The sequence below is a fragment of the Schistocerca americana genome, chromosome 5 (assembly GCF_021461395.2).
Source record: "Schistocerca americana isolate TAMUIC-IGC-003095 chromosome 5, iqSchAmer2.1, whole genome shotgun sequence".
NCBI lineage: Eukaryota > Metazoa > Arthropoda > Insecta > Orthoptera > Acrididae > Schistocerca > Schistocerca americana.
This window is the reverse complement of record NC_060123.1, coordinates 537,455,565-537,479,523: the sequence shown is the minus strand read 5'-3', so window position 1 is coordinate 537,479,523 and position 23,959 is coordinate 537,455,565.

Genomic DNA, 23,959 nt, shown 5'->3' with positions numbered 1-23,959 from the left:
ATGCCACAGTGAATCCTACAACGTCCCATTTACAGAGTGGGAGCTCCTCAGTGTCCTTGCTCATTGCCCTGACATGGCTTCTGGGTCAGTTCGGATCCAAATTCAGGTGATTAAACACCTCTCATTTGGCTACAAGCGACATCTCCTCGTCAACTTCAATCAGATCTGGTGCAATGGCGTATTTCCATCGCAATGGCGGGAGAGCACTATCATTCCGGTGCTGAAACCCGGTAAAAACCAGCTTGATGTGGATTGTTATCGGCCCATCAGTCTCACCGACGTTCTCTGTAAACTGCTGGAACGTATGGTGTGTCGGCAGTTGGGCTGGGTCCTGTAGTCGCGTGGCCTACTGGCTCCATGTCAGGGCGGCTTCTACCAGGGTCGATCACTGATAATCTTGTGTCCCTCGAATATGCCATCCGAACGGCCTTTTCCAGACGCCAACACCTGTTGCTGTCTTTTTTGATTTATGAAAAGCATATGACACCATCTGGCGACATATCCTTGCCACATTATACAAGTGGGGTCTCCGAAGCCCGATCCCAATTTTTATCCAAAATTTCCTGTCGCTTCGTACTTTTCGTGTCCAAGTTGGTGCCTCCCACAGTTCCTCCCCATATCAAGGAGAATGGAGTCCCACACGGCTCTGTATTGAGTGTGTATCTTTAGTGGTCATTAATAGTCTAGCAGCAGCTGTAGGGCCGTCTGTCTCACCTTCTCTGTATGCAGACGACTTCTGCATTTCGTACTTCTCCACCAGTACTCGTGTTGCTGAGTGGCGCCTACGGGGAGCCATCCACAAGGCACAGTCATGGCTTCTAGCCCACGGTTTTCAGCAGCAGAGTCGTTTGTTATGCACTTCTGTTGGCGCCCTCAGCGTTGCGTTTACTCGACCCAGTGCACCAGACGAATCTGGTGACCAGCGTCCTTCCGGAGGCCGGAGTCCCTCCATGGCAGGTTTGGCATCCACAACTGCTGGCCAGTTGCGTTGCACGCGTTCGTAGTTCTCCTGCGCATCCGAATGACAGTCTCCTGATCCACTCACGGCGGTTCATCTCTCGCATTGGTGGCCAGGTCAGGGCTTCCAATTGCAGCTTGTATCCGATCCCTTCTTTCCGAACAGGAGTCCTTGCCTTTACCACCTATACTTGAGGTCCATTCAGGTACACCTCCATGGTGTACACCTAGGCCGCGGCTTCGCTTAGAGTCCTTGCCTTTACCACCAGTACATGAGGTCCATTCACGTACACCTCCGTGGTGTACACCTAGGCCGCGGTTTTGCCTGGACCTACCACGTGGCCCTAAGGACTCAGTTAACCCAGTGGCTAGTGGCTCTCTGCTGTCACTTCTTTTTGATTCTTGACATGTACGGAGGCCACAAAGTGGTTTACACCCACGGATCAATGGCTGATGATCACGTCGGCTTCGCGTATGTCCATGGAGGACACACTGAACAGCATTCCTTGCCCGATGGCTGCAGTGTTTTCACTGCCTAGCTGGTGGCTATACCTCGTGCTCTTGAGCACATCCGTTTATGCCCTGTGGAGTCGTTTCTCCTGTGTACTGACTCCTTGAGCAGCCTAGAAGCTATCGACCAGTGCTACCCCGTCATCCTTCGGTAGCGACCAACCAGGAGTCCATCTGTGCCCTGGAACGGTCCGGTCGTTCAGTGGTGGGTGTCTGGACCCCAGGGAACGTCGGAATCCTGGGCAACGAACTTGCCGACAGGCTGTCCAAACAGACTACGCGCAAACCGCTTATCCATATCGGCTTCTCTGCAAATGACCGGTGTTCAGTACTAAGTTGCAAGGTTTTGCGGCTTAGGGAGACGAAACGGCATAACCTCAGCACGTACAACCGCGTGCTATTAAGGAGACTATGAATGTGTAGCAGTCCTCCATGCGGGCCTCTCGCAGGGACTCTGTGGTTGTCTGCCGGCTCCTCATTGGCCATGCTTGAGTGACACACGGCTACCTCCTGCGCCGTGATGACCCACCTCGATGTCGATGCGGCGCCCAGCTGACAGTGACCCATATTTTGATGAGCTGTCCTTCTTTGGCTGCCCTGCGACGGACTCTTCAGTTATCGGACTTCTTTCCACTAATTTTACCTGAAAACGCCTCATCGGCTAATTTAGTTTTATTTTTTATACGTAACGGTGAGTTTTATCATTCCATATACGTTTTAGTGCAGGTCCTTCGTCCCTCTGTGTTCTGCACTCTAACGCTTTTAGGGTGGATGCTTTAATGTCTCGCAGAGTGGCTGGCTATTCGTTTTTATTCTCGCGGTCCGCCAGTCACGGTCGTCTGCTCTCTTGCTTTTACCCCTTCTACCTGTCTCTGGCTTCTCTCTCTGGTTTTCTTTTCCTGTTTTGTCCATAGTAGTGTTGGTTGTCCTTCTGTCGTTCTTCTGGTTCCTCCTCTCTCCTGTTATTGTGCTGTACGTCTCCTTTCTTTTCTTCTTTCCCCTGTGTTATTATTTTGCCGGAAACAAGGGACTGATCATCTCACAGATTGGTCCCTTGCCACCCTATTTGAAACCAACCAACGAAGAAGGTTGAACCACAGTGGCATTATGTTATCTGTTGACTAAGAAACTAGTCGCTTAGGGAACGTCTTGAACGTGCAAGCTGACGGCCACGAAATATTGGACGTTGTTCGGATCGGGATAGCAACAAATTCGCCCAGCATTGTTAATTAGCGAAGAAATCAGTATGCACTGTATTTCTAAACACGCTAATAGTTTTTATGACGGTCCGTGGATACACATCGAATAAAAGTTCGTAAACGATACCTTCTTTTCATAAGAGAAATTTTTTTATTCTTGATAACTGCGATTGTAAGTTGTATCTCCTGTGCACTTTAAAAGTGTTTCTATATCCAAACTCATCTGACCTCAAAAAAACACAATGTCCAATCGGCATTACTTATCTACCACAATTACAACAAAAGGTAGACGCTTTTCTTGTTTCCACAGTAAAGAGCGTTGTCGTCACTGCAAAGAGCGTTGTCGTCTCAATTACAGTAGCACATCATCGCTGGTACTCGCAGCCAGAATATAGGAATTATGCTACATTTAGAAGGGACATTACTTCGCAGTTTGTCAAATACGAGCGCATTCTGTGTCGTATCGTTGTGGTTTTGGCAGCCCTTTAACAGTGTTGGTATACCTGCTATTTCAGCGGACCCCAGGACAGCTGGGAAGCTATTGGTGAGCGAAGTCCTCCCGTGCCGGGCCCCTGGCCATGTCAGGGGGACCCGTGTCCACTATGGAGAAGTGCGCGGAGCAGCGTTCGCGACCCGCCGCCTTTCGGGGAGAACCGCGTCCGAAACGCCGCTCGTCCCGGCCTCCCGTCACGCACAATGCTCCGCCCACCCCGCAACGGGTCAAGGATCGCTTGAATTGCGCCAACCGCCACAAATCACCCGTGGACACCACCGGCACTGAAACCGATCATCATGAAGATTGTCTACCGTCGTGTGTCAGGGTCCATTCATCCGCGCCGTCGTCGTCGTCCGACGATTCACCTGACCGCCTAGTAATCGAACTTTCTCGTAGTGAGGCGGCGAACACATCGGCTCTGTCTGACCACCACCCGGCTGTACCTGCACCTCTTTCTACGCCGTCCCGCCACCGTGGCGAGTCTTCAGGACACCCTGACCCAGTCGGAAAGTCCTCTGGCCGTCGCTCCAGACGCCCCTCCGCCCACACGGGCTGTGGTGGCAGCGGATCGTGTTCCGATACCCCTCTGCCGGGGGACGCCGCACCGGATGGTCCTGTGGATGAGGAAATGGCAAATGCTCCCGACCCTCCTTCTCAAGAGATCCCGTCAAGGCCTCTGAAGAAAGAGAAGATACCCCCCATTGTGGTACATAATGTCAATAATTATACGAAACTGAACACTGAGCTCCAGCGGCTCATTGTCAGCCAATTGAGAGCTGTTTACCAAAAAGATCATGTGAAATACCTCCTTGACAGTAGGGACGACTGACTTACCATTCTCGATTTCGTAAAATCAAAGGCGTTGCCTTACTTTTCCCACCAGATGTCGGGTAATCGCCGCGCCAAAATCGTCATCAAGGACATGCCACCAGAGGTTACGGCAGAGGAGGTCAAGGAGGAACTGCTTCGACTCGATTTCGAAGATCCTTTGGTCCACCAGTATAGCAAGAGGAATCCTGAGACCAGGGCATTGATTCCCTGCCCTACCCACGTCGTCTTCCTTTGCCAGAGGGAGGACATAGAGCGGATTTACCAAATCCGGTATCTTCTGTACGCGAAAGTCCGGATTGAATCGTACGAGGGCCGCAATGGGCCAGCCATCTGTCGCAAATGCCAACGTTTACGACATACTGGGAATTACTGCTGCCTGCCGTGGCGGTGTGTTAAGTGTGCTGGCCCACATTTAGTGGAGAACTGCACACTCCCTGCTTTGGAGAAACCTGCCTGTGGCAGATGTTTGGGAACGACGCACGATCCCCACCACATGGCATCCTGGAGGGGGTGCCCGGTTTACCAGAAGTCACTGAAATCTTCTCGTCCGCCCAAAAAGAAACCAAGAACAAATCGACCTCCCCCACAGCTACGGGACATGACCAACTATCATGTTTTGCGGGGTCAGCCTGGTGCACTGTCCTTAGCAGCCAGTCTGGTACCAGTCACTCAGGCACCAGATGGTTTGGTGGCTGCTGTGCCCCTTCCTGCCCATACTCCCACGACATCCTGGTCTCCTCCTCATTGTCTGTCTCCCGTGACAGCTCCCACTGCTCACCAACTACAGGAGCCAGCTGCAGCTCCCTCCAGTCCATCTGTGGCTCTATCTCAGCCCTCTGCCCCTACCCCCACTCTACCTACAACTACACCTGCACCTGCGCGCCGTAGGGGCAAGCAGACAATCCGGGACCCTCCCCCGGTGGTGGAGACTGATGTGTCCTTTCAGGCGGACATGCGCGAAATATTCCAGGTCATCTCCTTTTTCACGAAACCCCATATCCGGCCTGTTATTCGTGACACTTCACAAAAAATCCGTCAGTCGGAGGATGGGCTCTCCAAGGTCATCTCCCTAGCGGAAGGGCTTAGTCAAATATTGTTGTAATGGCGAATGGACCTCCACACCACCACCAGCACCCTCGGGATCTTGTCACTTGCATTTTTAATGCCAGTGGCATAAAATGTATGAAGACGGAATTGAACACCTTCCTCCATGACTATCGTGTGGATGTTACTGGTCACAGAAACACAACTCAGACCGGCAGGCGATTTATGCCTTCGCAACATGGTGTGCTACCGCTCTGACCGCCTCGATCGCCGTGGTGGAGGCACAGCTGTATTCCTCAACAAAGCTCTTGTCCATACCCAAGAGACTCTCCAGCCAATGGAACACATAGAGGCCACAGCAGTTACCTTCTCCACACGCCTTGGTGCCATTACCTTTGCAGCAGCGTATCTGAGCCCAAACAAGCCACTGCTGGAAGCAGACCTCCGCACATAGTCATCATTCGACAGGCTCATCATTAGGGCAGATCTCAATGCCAAGCACCCAGCTTGGCATTCTCGTGTGTCTAACCCCAAAGGCCGGCTCCTCCTTGACCTGGAGGATACTTCAGCACTATCAGTCTATGGCCCCCACGAACCTACCCATATCCCAGTCCGTACTAACTGCCAGCCAGACGTTCTGGATGTAGCCATCTTCAAAAACATCATCGCTCAGTTTTCACTGTTAAGTTCTCCACGAACTGGCCTCTGACCATGAGCCAGTATTCTTGCACCTCACCAATGCTGCTCTTTCATTTGATGTTCGTTCCACTGCGACCCTCACCAATTGGAAACGTTTGCCAGGCTACTTAATAACACCACTCGACACGACCTTGCTTTGACAACACCGGCCAATATAGTCCGTGCTGTGGATTACCTTACCGCCAAAATACAGAAAGCAGTGAAACTCCCCACCTCCACAGCACCTCGAAATTTAACACCCCTGGACGACTTGCCCCCTTTGTTACAAGAGCTGAAGGTGCAAAAGAACCGCTGCCGCCGGAGGTGGAAGCAGTTTCGTGACCCTCAGGACAAACGCCAAATGAGACGCCTCCAATGCGAATTCAGTCACCGGCTCGCCGAATGGAGGTCTGAACAGTGGGAGGATAGGATGTCCACTTTCCTACTCAACCAAAAACCTGACTGGGCTGTCATTCGCACCCTGCAGCGTTCTAAGCCAGCGACTGCCCATCCTATTCGCACAGTAGCGGGCTTGTCATATGATACCCTACAGATTGTGGAAACGCTGGCAGATGCGTTCGAGGCCCAAAACCGCCCTCTGGTCCAGGACCTTTCTCCGAACGAACTACAGGAAGAACATGAAGTCCTGACAGCTGTTGCTGCTTTCCGCAATCGCCCACCCCAGTCTGCTCCCCTTCTTACGTCCAGGGCAGAAATTCAGCGCATCCTTCGACGGAAACGTGGCCGGTCGGCCCCTGGATTGGACGGAGTTTTAAATGAACATCTTTGCCACCTTCCCCGCTTAGCACTCATCTTGTTCACCAAGATTTTAAACTGTTGTCTCACATCTGGCCGTTTCCCCCCTCAGTGGAAACAATCCAAGCTTATTGCGATCCCCAAGAGGTTCAAGGACCCTACAGTCCCCACCAACAACAGGCCCATCAGCCTCCTAAACACTATGGCGAAGGTCCTTGAATCTGTGATCCTTCACCGACTTTCCCAACCTCTTGCGGCAGCTGGGACGATCCGTCCCGAACAGTTTGTATTCACTTCGGACCTCTCTGCTGAACTTCAGGTCCTACGGATCACTGAACACATCAGCAAAGGCTTCAACACTGCCAAGTCGAAAGCTTCCGTTTTTCTGGACTTGCAAAACGCCTACGACAAGATCTGGCAAGACAACCTCGTACACAAGATGCTGACACAGACCCCTATACCGGATATTTATGTCAAGATCGTGGATGACTTCCTCCGTGGTAGGACTTTCCTAGTGGCTCAACGGGGAATGCGTTCTGGCATTCGCCAATTGTCGGCAGGCACTCCGCTAGGATCGGTGCTATCTCCCATCCTTTTTAATATCTATGTCAATGATATGCCGGTCATCCCCGAGTGCCACCTTACACAATACGCTGACGACACAGCACTATACACCACTGGCCGCATTACTGACGCCGTCGTCGCCCACCTCCAGCGACAGGTGGACGCCACTATCACCTGGTGCCGGACAAACAAAATAGCTCTCAATGCCGCCAAAACTACGGCAGTTTACTTCACGAAACGGCGCCCAGTCCTCCGCCGCAATATCTCGATTGCAGGTGTGCAGGTGCCCTGGTCCCCGACAACCACCTATCTCGGGGTCCAGATGGACCACAAGTTGCTCTTCCACTGTCATGCGGAGTATGTCACCGACAAGGGGCAAAAGCTAACCAGGGCTTTGTACCCGTTCTTTCGCAGTAGGGAACTTAAACTGCATGCCAAGCTCCGCATTTACCGAACACTTATCCTGCCTGCCCTCACGTATGGATCTGCTGCATGGGACACGATTAGTGTCACCAAGATGCGGACATTGCAGCGCCTGCAGAACAAGGTGCTCAGGTGGAGACTGCACACCCCGCCACTCACGAGAATTGTCACTCTCCACGAGGAAGCGGATATCGTCCTCCTAAAGACGACCATACGCAACAACGCGCGGCGGCTCTATGAGAAAGTGGATGCCTTGCGGGACACTGTCCATGGGTTACGCCACGTTAGGACCACACTTCCACCCCGATGGGATCGACATCCGGTTCTCCTAACCATCCTAGAGGAATCGGATTCCGACCATGGCTAACGATAAGCCTGGCACGCCCACCACGGACGCATCCTTTGGCGGGACTAGCCACCATTCTACGTCCAATACTTTCTAATCATTCCTGCCCACGTTAGGCTAAAGTTTTCTGCCTGACTCATGTAGTACTGTCACTGTCAGAGGGTGGTAAGGGACTACGAGTCCCACCGCCACACCTCCAAAGTGAATTGCAGTGACGCAGTCACTGCCCTGTGGATAAATTTTCTGCTTCACCAACACAGTTAGACCGCAATAGACCGGTGATGCTGTATTGTAACATATCACAAAAAAATCACAGATTATAGGTATTCGTTGCAGTAAACAGTTAATTGGCTTAGGTCAAGGGTTAAATCCATTTTCATATCAGGTACTTCAAGAAGTGTGAGGAATTCACAATTCAGCTAAATGTGTGTCGTATTACATCCCGGTACAGGCCCTATCGCCAGCCTAGGTGAAATTATGGCCAATATAGCACAATGAAGGCACTATCGCCAGCTTAGGTGAAATTGTGGCCAATATGGCACAATCAGGACGCCAAAGGCAATAGCTTTATCAGAAGATGTATAGGAAGTGAACGAGGGTGTAATAACTCATAAATCTAATTCAAAACCGGTTTACTTTCTTAATTCTTTGACCTTATATTGGAGAGCTGTCTTACAGTGGCTGTTCACCTTTCAGAATAGCTAGCATCCCGTAGCACTAATTGCTGTTATCATTTCCAGCAACTCTTGTTTCCTGCATCTTACCTTTCGCTACCTGAGACGAGCTATCTGCTTCCAATTCGTTCCGGAAGCACACAGTCAAATAACTTAACCACAACTGCTGACAAGTGTTGGACACAACTTGTTCCTCTGAAGAACCTGACAGAGTGGAAATAGCAAGTATTATTCGCTGGGACTGTATACATTCAGATAGCTTTGTTCCCTAGCTAATTATACAAAACCGTCAAAGCTGCACAGAAGTTTGTCTTTATTAACTGATGACTAGTTTCGAACCTCCTCAGCCCATTTCCAAATCATCCACACAAGTCATATAATAACATCTTTTACGTGTGGCAGCAGCCCTGAGGGTTTTTTACACTTTATATTTAATCAAATGGTTCAAATGGCTCTGAGCACTATGGGACTCAACTGCTGAGGTCATTAGTCCCCTAGAACTTACAACTACTTCAACGTAACTAACCTAAGGACATCGCAAACATCCATGCCCGAGGCAGGATTCGAACCTGCGACCGTAGCGGTCTTGCGCCTCCAGACTGCAGCGCCTTTAACCGCACGGCCACTTCGGCCGGCTATATTTAATCATTTCAAGTTGCTGCCTTATTGGCATCTTGCATGCTGGACGTAAATAGATACCATATTCACAATTGGAGTCAAGTGCGAGACATTGCTTGCTCATCCTCATAGTCTGATAGAGAAATAACAAATACTACACGTTGTTTTTAGGGACAAAACTCTGTATTGCTAATATTTCTTTAACAAGCAGAAAACTCTTGCTGGATACTTACCAGAAAGTCAGTTGTCCTTTGTTGAATGTGTATAGACTACTTGGAGTTTTCATGCACAAGCGTCACACAGTGTGTTGCTGAGACCTGACTGCGGTACTGCTCCTGAAGACTCAACGCTGTGTAGTGCCACTCACTCTTACACTGGATCTTACTACCATTTTCATTCTTCGCGCTAGTCTGTTATATAGCGAGTAACGGCTGTAAGTAGAGATACTTGTATATGTGGTGCTTCAATATGCGGAAACATCAGTGCGTTGGTTGTTTGTCTTCCCACAAACTCATCACAAGCTTTACGACCTAATGTTACCAATACGGCCATAACCGCACCACTAAGTGGACTACGGCAGTCAGAATAGACTAACCGTTTGGCGTCCCAGGGGAAAATAAGCGTTAGTGCTCTTGCCACATTTGCTTGGAGGTGCTAAGAAACATAAAAATATACAGCTTATAACAGTTATAATTATTAGTTACCAAGAGACGTTAACACTGATATACTGTTCAGTGCAACGTCCTCGCTATACTATTACAAATATCTGCACTTACACAGTTACACTATGTATACTGATCTTTCAGGGGCTCCTGGGGGTGTTTCTCCCATAGCTCCGTTTTATGACAGCTTGCTTAATTTCTGAAATTGTCCATCCTCGGTTGAAGTTATTCTCAAAATGGATGGCCTTGCTGTCATTTCCCCGTTTGCTCAGCCTTTTGGTCAAATGGTTCAAATGGCTCTGAGCACTATGGGACTCAACTGCTGAGGTCATTAGTCCCCTAAAACTTAGAACTAGTTAAACCTAACTAACCTAAGGACATCACAAACATCCATGCCCGAGGCAGGATTCGAACCTGCGACCGTAGCGGTCTTGCGGTTCCAGACTGCAGCGCCTTTAACCGCACGGCCACTTCGGCCGGCCCTTTTGGTCACTGTTACTGCTTTTGGATATGGACATGTTATTTTCCTGCTGTAACTGTGGCTGTGAACACACCACTTTTACTTTCATGTGTGGGCGCCGTTAGGCTGGCTACACTTTCTGACGGACCATCGTCACATACATCGCCCATTCACACCCATCAATAAAATTTGACAGCCACAGCAGCCATAACATTTTTTTAAAAAAATGTGCCGCGTTTTTTTACTGAATTGACCACGGCCGAAATCGGCAAAGAAACTACCATTGTTGGGTATGTTGATGCGGGGTGTTAATTGGGACTGCCTTGGTGGGTTAATAACACTTCACGCTCTTAGGTGTCAAATCGTAATACGAAGGTACTACCGCAGTCTCCTGAGGACCTTATCGGAGGATGTCAAGGTGAAGCAAGCAGGAAACTGTCCGACAATATCCAAGCTCATTCTGTATAAGTCGGGCGGGGTAGCCCCGCTGTCTTACGCGCCTTGCCAAGGTTCGCCCGGCTCCCCCTCAGAGGTTTGAGTCCACCCTCGGGAATGGGTGTGTGTGTTGTCCTTAGCGTAAGTTAGTTAGATTAAGTAGTGTATAAGCCTAGGGACCGATGACCTCAGCAGTTTGGTCCCATAGAACTCACCATTCTGTACACATCACCCTGACCGACAACATCCAATCTCATTCTGTACACATCACCCAGTTTGGATAATAAAATTTGTTCCCTCCTCCTCTGCCCCGTATTGAGTTGGCATGGCACGTATTTTCCAATTCCATTTTTCTCGGATAGAAAGAAGCCCATTTAGTCGAAGGCATTTCGAGAATGACATCGATATGATTTTCAAGATCAAACATTCCCTAAACCTTCAAGCATTCCCGGCGGTTTCCTAAACCGCTGAACTTGTCCAACAAAGGTCGTCGCCAAGACATCCTGTGTTAGAAATTGTTTGTCGCGCAAAATCGTGAATATGTAATTTAATAGTCACAGATTTTCGATTTTTTTCTACTTTCTCACAGGAAATACTGCTCTATGTAGCATGGAAAGTGCACATAACATACAGTATGAAGGTCTGTTCGCTACTTTCGTAAAATGAGTGTGACTACGCTGATGTAACAAAAGTCATGGGATACCTCCTAACATCGTGTCGGACTTTCTTTTGCCTGGCGTACTGCAGCATCTCGACGTGGCATGGACTCAGCAAGTCGCTGGGAATCCTCTGCAGAAAAATTGAGCCATGCTGCCTCTGAAGCCTTGCATAATTGCGAATCGGTTGTCGATGCAAGAATTTGTGCAGTAACTGTTCGATGGAACTCGTGTCGGACGATATTTGTTGACCTAAACATTCATTCGAACAATCCACCGATCGCGAATATTTGTGGCCCGGTGATACGGTGCATTTTCATCCATGAAAATTCCATCGTTGTTTGGAAATGGCGGCAAATGGTCTCCAAGTAGCCGAACATAGTCATTTCCGCTAAATGATCGTTTCAGTTAGACCAGAAGACGCTGTCGGTTCCAGGTAAACACCAACCCCAACATTATGGAATGACCACAACCTTGCAGTGTCTTTTTGACAACTTGGGTACATGCCTTCGTCGGGTCTGCGCCACAATCGAGAACTTTCATGAGCTCTTACCAGCTGAAATCAGAACTCAGCTGACCAGGTCACGGTTTTCCATTCGTCTGGGGCCCAAGCGAAATGGTCACGAGCCCAGAAGAGGCGCTACAGGCGTGTTGTACTGTTAGCAAAGTCACTTGGGTCGGTCGTCCGCTGCCATATCCCATTAACGCAAAATTTTGCCACACTGTCCTAACCGATACATTATGTCTCACATAAAGTCATCAGAAGATCAAAACAAACTGTAAAACGATTTAGAAAAGATATCTTAATGTGCAAAAAATTGGCAGTTGACCCTAAATAACGAAAAGTGTGAGGTCATCCACATGAGTGCTAAAAGGAACTCGTTAAACTTCGGTTACACGGTAAATCAGTCTAATCCAAAAGCCTTATATTCAACGGTATTACAATTACGAAGAACTTAAATTGGAAGGAACACATAGAAAATGTTGTGGGGAAGGCTAACCAAAGGTTGCGTTTTACTGGCAGGGCGCTTAGAAAATGTAACAGATTAGAAAATGTAACAGATCTACTAAGGAGACTCCCTACACTACGCTTGTCCGTCCTCTTTTAGAATACTACTGCGCGGTGTGGGACCCTTGCTAGATAGGAAAAAGTTCAAAGAAAGGTAGCACGTTTTGTATTGTAGTGAAATATGGGAGAGAGTGCCACAGAAATGATACAGCATTTGGGCTGGAAATCATTAAAAGAAAGGCGTTTCTCCTTGCGACGCAATCTTCTCACGAAATTCCAATAATCAGCTTTCTCTTCCGAATGCGAAAATATTTTGTTGACACCGACCTACATAGGGAGGAACGATCACCACGATAAAATAAGGGAAATCAGAGCTCGTACCGAAAGATATAGGTGTTCATACTTTCCGCGCGCTATATGAGATTGGAATAATAGAGAATTGGGAAGTTGGTTCGATGAACCCTCTGCCAGGCACTCGAATGTGATTTGCAGAGTATCCTTGTAGATGTAGGTTCATTTATGCGGTAATTTCACGCAGTGTTGCTTGACTGTTATCACCGACAACACATCGGAAACACAATTGCTTTTGGTCACTATATTGTCTACGGAGAGAGGTAGTTTCTGAAATTTGGTATTCTCGGCACATTCTTGACACCGTGGATCGCGGAATATTGAATTCCCTTACGATTTCCTAAACGGAATGTACCTTGCGTCTAGCTCTATCTGCCATTCCGCTTTCAAGGTGTGTTAATTCCCATGGTACAACCGTAATCACGTCGAAATCCATTTCACGTGACTCAACTAAGCACAAATGACAGCCCCGAGAATGCACTGCCCTTTTAGACCTTGTGCAGACGATACCACCGCCATCGGTATATGTGCATGTTGCTATCCCCTGATGTTTGTCACATCAGTATACTTGACAGACGATGAGCTGTTGTACAACATGAGCTGTGGTTCAAAAGTATTTATCTGGCAGGCAATTATGCGGCGCCACAATTTTTACTTTTATACATCTATACTCACTGGGAGCGCACTGGTCGGTAACACCTCAAACGATGGCCTCCATCGCTGCTCTTCCGAGCCTCCTACTTGTGGCGTTATAAGTAGTATTAGGTATAGCTGCATGGAGTATAATTTTCGGAAACTTCCAGACGAACGTGAGCAATTTCATAACTAATATTTATGAGGTATTTGCGTACATACATAGCACATTCTTTTATCTAAAGGAAAGTGAACGAACTAAGTAATGTTAAAGTTTCTTTGGTCACTTGTTAGCTCCACAAGCTGAGGAGACAGGCAGTGAAGAATGGCGTGCCTCACTCGTTTACTTGGACGACAACGGAAATTTCAGGGACAAGAACTAGTTCACCTTCTGTAAACAGCTTGCCAAAAATACGTGGGGATGAACGTGCCCCACATTCATCGGAGAAAAGACAGCATTGTCTGCTGGTAAGTACTTCTGCTGAACCTCGCGGAGCCCTCGTAAAAGTTTTATGGAACAGTTTAGTAACGATGGCGGATCGGTAAGCGCTCAGACCGCACCAGCCATCCACGTCAACTTGCCCTCCGCGGCGGCCGCATTTGCATATTTTAGAGCCCGCCTCGCCAAGCGATGAAATACCAGAAAAACCCACGGCGGTCTTTGAGGCCACTCTAACGTATGCTCCCGCCCACGGTCACGCAGCCGGGGCAGCCACACGCGAGCTGACGTGCCGAGGACTCCAAAACACGTGCTGTGTCGCAGCGTCCGCCATGGGTAACTGTGAGCCGTCAACCGGAAGATACCGTTCCTTTGGATGCTGAGGACTACCGAACACAATGTTTATGTAATTAATTTCACACCGAACCAAAATAACTAACATTATTTTAGGTCATTAATAAGTCAGAATAACTTACTTTCCCCACATTTCCAGAAAGGAAACTGAGGCGATAAGTGATTTATTACTGCACTATCCTCACTTTTGAAGAGTTTTTTGATAAAGTGACGTGTAAGCTAGGAGGTGCGTTCAAATAAGTAAGGCAAAACATTTTTCCCTTTCTTGGCTTTAATTAAAATGGCTGTGAGCACTATGGGACTTAACATCCGTGGTCACCAATCCCCTAGAACTTAGAACTACTTAAACCTAACTAACCTAAGGACATCCATGCCCGAGGCAGGATTCGAACCTGAGACCGTAGCAGTCGCACGGTTCCGGACTGAGCGCCTTAACCGCGAGACCCCGCGGCCGGCGGCTTTAATTAGAACTCATACAAGACATACTACTCTCCAATGCGACAGACTTGCGCCACCTTACTGGTGGCGATGGTTGGGTTGGGGGGGGGGGGGGGGAGAGTCTCATGCTCGCCTCTGGAACCACTCTACTGATCGACATCGGAGCAAGCGTCTTGCTGAATCAATAACAGACTTGTCTGATCCCTTCCATTGTCAAGGAGAAACGGAAGTTCGTTAGCATTTTTGTGGCGACCAACAGGTTGAAGCCGTTTCTTCAGTTTTCGGCAGGCAGCAGAGTACACCACGAGGGAGATCATCAAACAAAATAACTATCACCAGACACGTGCAATTGTGCAGCAAAGTGTTTGATTGTGATTCATACAGCACTTCGAATGAGACTGTCTGCACGTTTCAACACTGCAAGAGTCAGAACTGTGTGCGGGCGGTCGCCAAGCGGGAGATCGGGCAGGTTTGCGCGAACTTGTTACGGTGACAGAAGCCTCGCCCACCGATTCACCATGCTTTTGTTCACTGCCGTGTTTCCGTACACTTTCCGCAAGCGCCTGCAAACATCAGTGATGTTCTGGTTTTTTGCCAAAATAAACTCAATGGCAGCTCTCTGCTTATAAACCTCCTCTACAGACGTTAACCTGAGGACTACGTATAGCGCCGCCACCTATCGCAACTTCATGAAACCACAGGGGCTGAAGCGGGAACATTCCTAGATATCCCACAATAGGTTCCACATATATACAACAGGAACTCCGAGAGCAAAATATCTTGCACTACTTATTGAAACCTCTTTGTAAATTAAGCAGCTACCTCTTTTTAACAACTAGCCTATGTATTGAGGATCCCTGCAACGGAAACGTATGTTCAGCGGTCGCCCTTCCTTCTACAAGACAGACAGTAGGAGTCATTCACAAAACTGCAGTACATTATCTTTCACGACCATCTGGCGTTCAAACTGAGAAGATGTGTGTTGAAAACACCACCTTCTGCGTGCTAACGTTGCATGAAATATCGACCATCGAATATCAACACGCACTTTCCTCCCACGACATCCTAAAAACACCTCCTGAGTGCGAACGTTGCATAAAATATTGACCATTCGAATGTCAACATGCCCTTTTCTCCTACGACATCCTGAAAGTCATGGATGCAGGATCTCCGATTGTTACAATATTTATAGACTTTCGGAAAGCACAAATTTTTACTGGATTGAGGATTTCTTTATAGGTAGTTTGCAGCAATATCTAGCATAGAGAGTCATCGACGGATGCAAAAGTAACTTCAGTGAGACCCAGAGAATTGTGTTACGCATTAGTAACATGCAAGACAATATTATTAGTATCGGAGGAAATTTTTACATTATGCAGTTGCCTATAATGAAGTGTTGTCTCACAAATGCAACATTCACGTCCCGTCAGATCTTCACACGATTTAAAAGTCTTGTAAACACTGACAAAAGGCTTTCGTTGTTCAGAAATGAAACAGTATGGTCTACTCAAAACGTAAGACCGTAGTAAGCAATGTCAGTGTGTCAGACATGTAATTAAAGTGATTCAAATGGCTCTAAGCAATATGGGACTTAACACCTGAGGTCATCAGTCCCCTAGACTTAGAACTACGTAAACCTAACTAACCTAAGGACATCACACACATCCATACTCGAGGGAGGATTCGAACCTGCGACCGCAGCAGCAGCGCGGTTCTGGACTGGAGCGCCTAGAACCACTCGGTCACAATGGCCAGTGACATGTAATTAATCAACGCGCACAAATACTAGAATGGAAAAGTTAGGAGGAACATGAAAACGAACCATCACGTACTCTTAAGCGTAGGTAAACAGTATGGTTCATGGGTGGGGTAGTGGAAAAATACTGTGAATCCACGAAAGAGATAACTTACGAAACTCTCGAGCGACTCATTACCGAATTTTACTCAAGCCTTTGGGACCTATATCAAGAAGGAATAACGGGGCTATTGATACTCCATAAAAATAGGTAACCAGAATGGTCACGTCTTTGTTTGACCCCACAAGAGACAGTCACAGACACGCTGAGGAATCTCAGCTGGCAGACACTTCGAGACAGGAGTAAAATAACCCCTTGTAAAAATTTTCAATACTTCAGCGACAAGTAATACGTTAGAAGACTAGAAATAGAATCAACCGTCTATCACCGCGCATATGCACCTAAGCAATATTCTTCCTGCGGCCCGTACTCGATTTAATGGGAAAAAGCTCTACTAGTGATAGAATAGGACGTACTCTCTGCTATATAGTTCACAGTGGTTTGTACAATATAGATGCGGATGTAAATGCAATGCAAATGTAGGGGTACACTGCCGTAGCTGCACAAAGCATGAACTCCGGAGAAGTCTCCAGACAATATTTTCTGTATCAAAACCATGACTTGTTGCAGCCAAATATGTTGGAAAAGTATCACCATGACTGAAACCTAGATTTCTTAACGATGACTCAATATGGAAAAGGCATCTAATACAGAGAGTACATTTGGCTGCGAAGTGCGTAGTAAACACAGGAATCTTCACGAATTGTCACATTGAAAGAAACTGAACTTGACGCAAAAAATAACAGTTGGGGCGAGTGTCTCTTGGTACATTTCTCAGACTAGCCAGCTCTGTAACAGAAGCTTAATACGTTTTCTAATCCCATTTCGAAATGATGGCATCCATGATTTCTGAACTGCAATCTTTTTTGTGAAATTACAAAAAATATTCCGAACGATTAACGTACCTTCCAAGTGTGAAGATATGAGCTAAGGTACAACATGATGATGTACCTAGGAACAAATATTCCATTTTAATTTAAAAGTGTTGCAATATGGATAATTTTGTCATGATTTTACTCAATCATCGGTATGTTACATCATTACTGTACTACTTACCAATAATCATGAAGTGAAATCAGATTAAGCTGAAGCATTATCAGAACACAGTTATAAATTGAATACGGTTTGAAGCAGAAGCTATGAGAAACAAACACAGATATCTGTTTTCCAGATATATGAAGATGATAAGACATTAAAGACTCAGTACATTTGCAAGTATTGCCTTCTGTAGTTTCAGGATACAAGGGAGTGCATGACCGATATCAGTCCTCTGTGGCCCGCCACGAATTCCTTTCCTGCGCCAACCTCTTCATGTCAGAGTAGCACTTGCGACCTACGTCCTCAATTATTTGCTGGATGAATTTCAATCCCTGTTTTCCTCTATAGTTCCTACACTCTAAAACTCCCTCTACCATCTTGGAAGTTATTCCTTGATGTCTTAACACATACCTAACATTATCTTCCTTCTTCTCATTACGTTTATCCATATATTCCTTTAGTCGACGATTCTGCGGAGAACCTCCTTATTCCTTACCTTATCGGTCCACCTGATTTTCAACGTTCTTCTGTAGTACCAGTTTCATGTGCTTCGATTCTCTTCTTTTCCGGTTTTCCCAACATGTTTCACTACAAAATAATACTGTGCTCCAAACGTACATTCACAGAAATTTCTTCCTTTCTGCGGATTCTAGTCGACTTCTGATGTCCTCCTGACTCCGTCCATCGTGGGATATTTTGTTAACTAGGTGGCAGAATTCCTTACATTCATCTACTTCGTACCATCAAGCCTGGTGTCAAGTTTTTCGCTGTTCTTGCCCTGTGTTAATCAGCGTGTTCATTCCATTCAGTAGATCCTATAATTCTTTTTCGCTATCTCTGAAGGTAGCAATGTCGTAAGCGATTCTTCTCATTGATTACTTTCGCCTTGAATTTTAATACCACTGTTAAACTTATCATACGTTTCCACAATGTCGTCAGCGGTTCTTATCATTGATTACTTTCGCGCCGGCCTGGGTGGACGAGCGGTTCTAGGCGCTACAGTCTGGAACCGCGCGACCGCTGCGGTCGCATGTTCGAATCCTGCCTCGGGCTTGGATGTGTGTTATGTCCTTAGGTTAGTTAGGTTTAAGTAGTTCTAAGTTCTAGGGGACTGATGACCTTAGAAGTTTAGTCCCATAGTGCTCAGAGCCATTTTTTTATTACTTTCGCCGTGAATTTTAATACCACTCTTAAACTTATCATACGTTTCCATCGTTGCTTCTTTGATGTAGAGACTGAACTATAGGGGCGAACGACTACATCCCTGTCTTACACTCTTTTTATTCCCAGAACTTCGTTCTTAGTGTTTAAGTCTTATTATTCCCTCTTGGCTATTGTACATATTATATATTACCCATCTCTCCCATCAGCTTACACCTATTTTCATCAGAATTAGAAACTATTTGCACCATTTAACATCACTGAACTCTTTTTCCAGATCGACTAACCCTATGAACACATCTTGATTCCCCCCCTCAGTCTTGTTTCCAATGTCAACGTAACGTCAAAACTGCCTCACTGGTGCCTTTACCTCTCCTAAAGCCAAACTGATCATCACGTAACACATCCGCAATATTCTTTTCCATTCTTCTACATGCTATTCTTCTCAGCAGCTTGGATGCATGACAAGTTAACCTCATCTAAGTTGTGCCATAATTTTGCAATTTTCAGCTCTTGCAATTTTCGGAATTTGGCGGATGATAGTTTGAGATGGTATTTCTCCAGAGTCATATATTTTACAAACCAAGATGAAGAATTTCTGATGGAATGTTTTCTATTACTTCTGCCTTATTTGACCTTAAGAATTCCAAAGATCTTTTAAATTTCTGAATCTAGTACTGGATCCCCTATCTCTTCTACGTTGACTCCTGTTCCTTCTTGTATCACATCAGACGAGTCTTCTACCTCAGATAGTCCTTCCACCTATCCCATCTGCATTTAACAAATGGCTCTGAGCACTGTGGGACTTAACTTCTGAGGTCATCGGTCCCATAGAACTTAGAACTACTTATACCTAACTAACCTAAGGACATCACACACATCCATGCCCGAGGCGGGATTCGAACCTGCGACCGTCGCGGTCGCGCGGTTCCAGACTATAGCGCCTAGAACCGCTCGGCCACCCCGGCCGGCTGCATTTAATAGTGGAATTTCCACAGTACTATTAATGTTACCATCCTATATTTAACTTCCCTGACCATTGTTTCCATTTTTGTCTTTCCGACAATTATTTCTTCTTCGATTTCTTCATTCTTTCTCTGCAGTGATTTCGCTCTATATTCTCGGCACTTACTATTTACTTCATTCCTAAGCAACTTGATGATGTATTCCTGAATTTTCCTGAAGACTTTTTTTCCTTCCTATTATCATTGATCAACTGAAGTATTTCTTGTGTTTGCCATGATGTCTTCGTAGTTAACTTCTTTGTACATGTGATTTCTTTCCAACTTCTGTGTTTGCCTTATTTAATATCCATTGCTCATCAACTCAACTGATCTATCCCTTATCGCAGTATCTATAGCGTTGGAGAACTTTAAGAGTGTCTCTTCACTCCTTAGTACGTCTGAATTCCACTTCCTTGCATATTGATTTGTCCTGACTAGTCTCTTTAATCACTACTACATTGTGATCTGAATCTATATCTGCTCCTAGGTACGCCTTACAATCCAGTATCGGATTTCGGAATCTGTCTGACCGTGATGTAATGTAACTGAAATCTTTCCATACCTCCCGGCCTTTTCCAAGATTACCTCCTCCTCTGTTGGTACTTGAACAGATAATTCGCTATTATTTGCTAAAGTATGTTACAGAACTCAGTTAGTCTTTATCCTCTCTCATTCCTTGTCCTAAGCCTATATTCTCCCATAACCTTTTCTTCTACTCCTTCCTGTACAACCGCCTTCCAGTCCAAATAACTATTAGATTTTAATTTCCCTTTGTGTACTGAACTAGCCGTTCAGTATCCTCATATACTTCCTCTGTCTCTACATCTTTCGGCATGCGACGCCGGCGTGTATACCTGCAATATCGTTGTCGGTGTTGGTTTGCTGCCGAGTATGACGAGAGCAACCCTGTCACTGAACTGTTCACAGTGTCTCAATCTCCGTGCTACCTTCCTATTCATAGCGAATCCTATTCCCGTTGCACCATATGCTGCTGCTGTTGATATTACTCGATACTTATCTTACCAGAAATCCTTGTCTGCTTCCCATTTCACTTCACTGACCCTCGCCATACCTAGATTGGCCCTTAGCATTTCTCTTTTCAAATTTTCTACCTTCGCTGACATTCCACGCCCAGACTCGTAGAACACTATCCTTGCGTTGGTTATTCAATCTTGGTCACCTCCCGCTTGGCAGTCCAGTGATCCTAAAGGGGGACTAATCTTGAATCTTTTGCCAATGGAGAGATCAACACGATACTTATCTATTACAGGCCACATGTTCTGTGGATACAGTTTATGTGTCTTTAATGGCGTGGTTTCCATTGTGTTCTGCATCACCAAGTCGTTGATCATCGCTGATTCTTCCGCCTTTAGAGGCAATTTCTTACCCAAAAGGGGAAGAGAGTGCCCTGAAGGTCTGTCCGCTCCTCCGCGCTCTTTCACAATGCCGTTGACAGAATGAAGGTGACTTTTTAGGCTGGACATCTTCGGCAGCCATTACTGATATATTTTAATTTAAATATATCTAAACTTAAGTAACATTTTAGTCTCCTCAAAATTCTGTAAGTGAAGAATTAACACTATATTCCAAATTCCTCTCAAGTGTTTGTCAGCATTTAAGTGTGTAAAACTCGAAATATTTACAAATGCTACACAAAGCACAGCCCAATATCCAAAAACAATGAAAATTGTAGAAACGCTGGAAACTTCTAATGGCAGCCTGCTGTAGGCATTCCTTCATGTCACCCTAAAATCAATGACGAGACAGAAGTACTGACCAAAACCCATAATATGTCCCTAGGTTGGTTTCTGGGTTTGCAGGAGGCGACCAGACAGCAAGGTCATTGGTCCCATTGGATTAGGAGAGAATGGGGAAGTAAGTAGGCTGTACCCTTTCAAAAGAGCCATCCCAGCGTTTGCCTCTAACGATTTAGGGAAATCATGGAGCGCTTGAATCAGGATGCCCAAACGCGAGTTTTAACCGTTATCCTCCTGAATGCGAGTCCAGTGTGCTAACCACTGCGCTACATCGCTCGGTGTTCCTAGGTACGTTATCCTGTAGGTCACAGATGATCAAGAACTCAGCTCACAAGTCTGCTGACCCGTTGACCCCACCGCCAGGCTACACTGTGTTACACAAAGAGATGGAAGAGGCAGAAATGGCGAATGCCGCACATTTGAAAGGCCGCACAGTCGCGCTGCTTACAGCTTGGTTTTATGTTTCACATTTCTCAACAACACAGGTCACAAACAAAACAAATTTTCAGTTTCATTCAATTATTCCGACTCGCTGGAGACATAAATACTTTTTTTCCATGTTACAAGCTGTCGGCATACGGAGAGACGCTGACAGTTTGATAGGTTCTCGCAAACAAGTTGCCACGTAATCGGTAGTTATTTCATGTCACAGTCGAAAAAGACGTCTTTCATAAATATGTATTGATCGCAATATTATAGTCATTCTGCAACCTCATTATGGAGACGTGGAAACTCTATCTGAGGGAAGCAATGTAAATGCAGTAGGCAATTTTAATGTTAAAGGTATTTGTTTTTAAAACGGGGATTGCCTGTAGGTACGTCAGCACGTGCACAGGGGTGCTTCCAACTGAAATGGCAAACGGTCCCTAAAACAGTTTGCAAACAGATACGAGATCTAATAAAAGAATACATTGTCCGTTGTAGCCTTCTATTGCAACGTTATTGTTGTTGTTAGCTAATTTCGACCACGATAAATTATCAAGCTCCTTGGTAACACCTAGTATTGCAGACACTTGTTGTTAAACCGTGTAAATTCATTCACTTTTAACATCTTAATTCAAATACATTGGTATTTACTGATGTTATCCCCTGCCGCACTAGGCAGAGGCATGAAGATTTTTCTTCTGTGGGGATCCACAGCCTCTAAGTGGTTCATAAATGAATACATTGTCCGGTGTAGGCTAACTTTCACTTTACTAAAATCGTGTTGTTACTAATTTCGGCCTGATCCATTATCAAGCATCTTGGTATAACCTTGATTTGCAGACACTTCTTATTAAACAGTGTACATTCATTATAACGATTCTTTAACATGATTGTAATAAGGCACAGTACAGCTTACAACGGACAATGTATCTTTTATTAAACACTTAGACGATGTAGATGCACACAGAAGCAAGAAAGAAAATAAGAAAATATGACAGGCCAGTGTCTTCAAAACATTTATGTAACTACCGTTATAAGTTTTTCCAGATCACAATGAGTTCTTCCAATCTCACGTTTTCTTTATCGCCAGTCAACTTGGGAAACTAGACGTTCTTTGTCAGAATGTTTCCTTTCTACAACGCTGTTTTCTTTCTAAATACATCCCCATCACATCAGAAAGAAGTAGCCTTGTAATGTCTTACTGTGGGGAGCGTTCAGTGAAGTCCACTCAAAATGGAAGCCTGCAATCCATTCCAGATATAATTTTCTTTCCTGCACTCCTCTTCCCTTCATAAATTCAACAATAGAGTCTTAAATAGAGAAGTCGTTTAGGAATTTTTAACATTGTGCAGCCTTGTCAGCAACTGTGATAGTTGAACATGTAACCCGTCAGCCTCAGTTGCAAATAGAAACCAATCTTTGCCCAGGTTTGAGCCAAAATAATTTGGCCTTCTTCACTGGCTTCTGAAGGGGCCAAATTATTTTGGCTGAAACCTGGGTAAAGGTTGGTTTCTATTTGCAACTGAGGATGATGTGTTACATGTTCAAATCGTTTAGGCATGCACTTGACTTAATCACCGTATTGTGCAGTAATATATTAAGTCTCCATACTCTCCGTCAGTTACACTGAAAACAATTGCAACTGAGAACTGAATAATCCATGCGACTTCAGAAATTTTAATATTTGTACATCCAGGTTCTTCACTTACATAATGCCTGCAAATTTATCGTTAAGTGTTCCTTCATGTGTAAAACAATGAATCACATTTTTCCATCATTGTCATTTATTGCTCTTTCATTGTCAACTAAGTCTTTAAATTCTTTCAGAATGGCATTGTAATGTCATTTCATAGCAAATATGCAGTACCCGTCGCTTATATGAATTGAGAATTCTCATCCCTCTCTTGTGAAACACATTCATTTTGAAGTATAGTGACGACAGATCGCCAGACTATCTCTTTTTTTACATACAGCCACCGGACCAGTGAACATCCCTCATACAACGAACAAACTACGAAGGGTAAGAACTGCTGAAACTACCATTCTGCTGAACTCAGAGAGTTGAGCCGACCGAAAAATGTCTCACCATAATGCTAAATGAAATATTACGCTTTTCCGGGTGCTCCCGTGGAACACCGAGAAAAGCCGAGACGCAGGACGTTCACTGGCCCGCAGGCGGCATCC